We start from the raw sequence: 5000 nt of genomic DNA on the forward strand, positions 1-5000 counted from the left end.
CGGGGGAGGTAGCAGGATCCAAAGGACACCCAGCGAATGTCTCACGGTGCCGCCGCCGGTAAGCTTTCCCAATGTGTATTCTACCCTACCCACACTTTTCCCAGTCCTTATCAACATTACACCACCAAAGTCAACTCCGCAATGTTTGCGTGTATGTGTGGCCAGGACACGACCAGGCACCAATCGTTCGTGTGCTCGTCAACATCTGATTATCCGTCGGCGATGACGGGGCAAAAAAAAAAGGGAAAATAAAAAAGAATCCTTAATCCGTATCCGCAAGGATGGAGGCGACGAAAGACAAACACTCAATTATTGTCCTCCCAACACGGCCGCTGCCGCCGGCCACCACTACAGGACACTTACATCCGGTGGCATCCATGGAAGCTCACCATCGCACATCTGCTAGGCGGCTAAGGGTAAGTCATCTCAATCAGTTCGGCAAACACAAGAACACACGTCCCCCGATCATCAATCCTGCGGCAGTTCAAAGAGACACCACCGGTCAAGGGACAAACCTTTTCCATCGTGCCAGGGGTCATGGTCGTCGCTTTGCGAGAGATGGCCGGACAAACTGTGACCGGCACGCGATACACCAGACGTTTGCATTCGACGAGGAAAACGACAAGCAGTTAACAACAGGATAAAACAAAAACTTGATAGGAAGGATGCTCGTTGGGCAGTCTTACCATCATTAGAACTGCACCAAACACATCCATGACCACAAAAGCACATTTGGAGTGGACACTAACCCATGAGCAACGGTGCATATTTACTACATTGAGACACGACAAAGCTCTTCCTCGCGGTCTGCATTCTTAAACACAAATTCCACAAAGGGCTGCAGTTGATGAGCAGTCAAATCACATCACGAGCAGAACATTACACGGAGAGATACCTTTTGGGGTCGCAACTCGACTTGACACACCTTTCCCCAAAACAATCTCCACTCGAAAGCTCGATAGCATCGATAAAGCGAAAGGCAATTACACCGTCGTCTAGTTTAAAATATACCACGGGTTCCAGCAGCAGCGGGTGCGGTGTTGCTGCTCATTCTGTGGCCGGATTGTGTTTTAAAATATGCAACTCAACGACCACCGCAGAAGCACTGCATGGCGCATTTTTAGATGCCGTTTAAGACAAGCTCATTACAGAGGGACGGAACAGCCAGACAGTGGAGCACGCCAGCAGCTTAGCAATCTGCTGCTGGCCAACCTTCCACACTAATTGTGTGCTAATTGTGTGGCCGAGCTGGCGTGGTCCGCGCCATGGAATTCGTACCATGCCCTCCTGCTGCTGCGGTTAGTGGATAGTGATTGTACTAATTGTGGCTAGGAGTCGATGATTTTGTGGATTTATCGCGCACGGTAAACACCTTTGTTTAGATGTTGTGACGAAACGGAATTCCAATTTTTCAGTACACCGCCCGCAGGGAAAGAAGGACACAACTCCACGCTTCTTCTTAGTTCCTCTGTCATGACAACAAGTTGGAAGGTGAATTGCATCAAAAAAACCAAATTCAATTCCCAGAAAGAGACGCACGACAAACAGTTCCCACCCAATTACCGCTGGAATTGAGTTTTGAGTTGACTTGTCATCTCCAATTCCGAGGAGGATTCGCAATCAAATCTCACGCAAGTACGCGATGAAACTCCAGTCAGCCAGGCAGCTTCCTTTCCTTTCAGGTGGATTATAGCGAAGGAAGCGATGCTATCAGACCAAATGATGCTAAAGCCAAAGTAATATGCTACTCAACTTACTGCCACTCTTTCTCTCTCGGTCACCAGAAGCTGGTAAGAACGAAGGACGCCGCCCGGGCCAGAAGAGGGCTTGTTTCTGAACTGTTCACCAGACCACGAGAGAGCGAGAGACAGACACACAAGAAGAAGAAGCATATCGCAGCACATCCACACGACGCACGTGCATCACCCCAAGGGCCACCACCACCAGACCACCCCCACCCACGGATGCTACACCCCGGTTGTGTGTCACACAAATTGAACGTTCGCGATCGCGTTGTTCTAAATTTAGAACAAACACACAGACATACACGTAGAGACACGCGCTAGCGCGAGCCTGTGACCCTGCGTCCATCCTTCCGTCGTCTACTTGGGCCAGAAGACCTTCCACAATCCACGGTCGGGTTGAGCTACCCCCGCTCCACCACCACCATCGAGGAAATCATGATACACCCCATCAAACCCGCATCGCCATGCCGGCTGGCGGTTGCGTAAGTGTGTATCTCGCTAATAAAATAATAATGCCATACCCGTCCCGCCCCACCCGCTCGGCGTGCGTCGCTGTATGTGGCCTCTAATTTGGTGCCCTCTTCGTCGCTGGCTTCAAGCGAGGGGGCGATAGATCCACCACGGCAGCTCATCATTTGCCTACCAACCCGCAACCATAGCTATCCACCAGCTACCACAGTGTTCTACATCAGTACCCAGTTCTTGTGGGGTTCTCGTGGCATTCCCGTCTCATCAATAATATCATCGTAAAGCGCCTGCTGCCTGGGGTGGTCGTGCGTGTTGTAAGGAGTTTACTTTGGAACTAAGATAAATGAACTCAATTTGTGGAGGCTTGGAAGCAAAAGCACGTCATTTCCCCAACAAACCGGAGAACGATACGGTAGAGATTGTAAAAAAAAGTGTTATCCCTTCCTCGCCATGGCCAGCGATTTATGATGGACAACTTCAGCGGATTCGTTAACATTCTGCTGCTGCTGCTGCTGCTGCTGCTGCTGTTAACACACCGCGCTCGATGACTCGCTGATAACTTTTCAACCAAATCTTTCTTCAACTTTCGACCCGAAAAGCCATGGAATGGAATGCCGTGCAACAAATACACAAGCCATTAACCGTTCCGTGATCAATTTCCGACTGCGCTGCGAACGCTGATCCGCTGATCAAAAATAAATTTCCCTCGCCAAAGGGAGAGAGAACTCCCCCCGCGTCCTCTGAAGAAAAGCACAACCGGCGAACAGCGAAGTGGCGTGACGGTCGGTGGTCTCAGAGCCCCCGGTTAGCCAGTAACGCGCGCAGAAGGTGGAAAGGTAACTGTAAACCCGGTTTTTCGCAACCCCCCGTCATCCCCGTGCGCACGTGACGAGACCTCCTTCTCCTCCACGTGCCCTGGCTGTCTAAAACTTCGTTTGCAAAGCAAGTAGAAGCCAAGGCTCCAGGACACGCACACGCTGGAAAGGATCAGCACCAGCGCAGGTGGTGTGTAAAATGTAATGAAAACAGAGCCCTACGTAGAAACGGGGTGGTGGTGTTAATCTTTCCTCACCCCCCTCTAACATTCCAATTCACATTCCACGCGAACCTTGCTCTCCTTTTTTTTCTAATTGGTTGGAGGATCGTTTGGTAGATTCACCTTCCATTCCAGGTTGCTGAAGGTATGTTTAAAGTATCGGAATTTTCCATTTTTCCGCTTCGCGTTTAGCTAATATTTGCACTGCTTAAGCCAAATCGGTGAGAAGGCGGAGGTGGTTTTAAATAACATTCTCTCGCGTAGGAGATTGATGGACATCCAAAGCACGATGAAATGATCCCGATAGATCGATATAGCTGCACAAAACCTGCCTGCTCACAGAACACGCGCTGTTGACTGTGACAATGAAGGGACTTTTCCATCATCAAACACACACATACATACATCCGGAACAACACCAACGCAAGGCCAGTGGTGGTGGGGAGAACAAACTGAGTCAAGGATGTTTTTGCTGACAGGAGCAGCTGACTTCGGACCCACCCTAACCACCCTCCTCTCTGTAGGGTGCCGCCGCTGCCGCAAATGCAGTTATGCTTTTGTTTCGAGCATACATTTCCGGCTCCCGTGGCTTCGCCTTTGAAGCCAACATACCAACATTGTATCACAACGAGTGACCCACGAAAGGGAAGGCTTGGATTACCTGGTGGCTGGTGGCCAATACTGCATAAATAACCGTCATGTGACGATACACAACTAGGCCACCCTCCCACCCCCCGAACACCGAACAACGTTTGCTGTTGTGTGATGCCGTGTCCTGACCGTCAGTGTGTATGACACCGACCGATCGTTCCGTGTTGAAAGCAGACATCCGATTGAATGGGGGAATGCAAATCCCCTATGCAATTTTTGGTGCACCTTCCTCCCGACTGGTTGTCCGGTATGTGTCAACACCTGCAACATAGCGCCACCTCCTGACGGTGAAAACACAGCTATTATGTTTCTATCCAAGCGTATGCTGGTAGCAAACCTTGTTCTCTCATCAAATTCCCCCAAAAACCCATCTAATTGACCCCAGGAAGACATGCGAAAGTGTCTCCCCCCGGGCGGGACATGCTCTCAACAGCTGTGCTCTGTGCTTCATTTCGTCGAAGGTCCCCTGCCGGAGCTGGACAACGTTGGGGACCTTCCTAGTTACTTTAAACGGCTACCAACTGTTACATGTTCGGTCGCTCCATATTTCTGGTGGCGCGTTGCAGCGGGACACACACAGCAGCGGATGTTATGCAAATTGCAAATCGATCAACACCTCCACACCTTGCATTCGCTTCTAAAACCTTCCCTCGCGGACGTTTGTCGTTGACCAGCGCGTGAAGGCAGCAGGCAGCAGTGCATGCCGGGTTGCTCTATTCATAGCGATCAACTAGTTCCGGCTTCGTAGTCGTTACTTGTCGGGTCCGGGCACAAACGATATCCCTTTTATAGATAGCATGTGCGCGCGCGGCAAGCGAGGCGAGCGCACCTCTTAGGCGCATAAAGCCACGAATGGTGTTTTGGAGGTGGCGCGGACCAGCATCGCCATCGGGTTGCCCTTTTTGTACCGCAACAGTAGCAGCAGCTGCTGCTGTTGCTGTGTATTGCAATGCGGTACACAGTGCTGCTGCTGTCGCAACGACTTTATGGCCTTTAACACTGCTGGAGGCCAGAAAGACTGACAAAAATGGCCAGAGTTGGCTTACAGAGTGCGCGCATATCTCGCTATTCCGATCAAAACTGCTCAGTGCGCGTTTCGC

The 5000-nt window shown here is 50.8% G+C and overlaps 1 protein-coding gene across 16 annotated transcripts in view; it reads right to left on the minus strand.

Moving 5' to 3' along the window:
- The window catches only part of LOC126570088 (casein kinase I), a 66771-nt gene that overhangs the window by 18425 nt on the left and 43346 nt on the right, over positions 1 to 5000 (minus strand). The gene's annotated exons all lie outside the window — the stretch shown is intronic.

Source organism: Anopheles aquasalis, chromosome 2 (genome assembly GCF_943734665.1).
Source record: "Anopheles aquasalis chromosome 2, idAnoAquaMG_Q_19, whole genome shotgun sequence".
NCBI lineage: Eukaryota > Metazoa > Arthropoda > Insecta > Diptera > Culicidae > Anopheles > Anopheles aquasalis.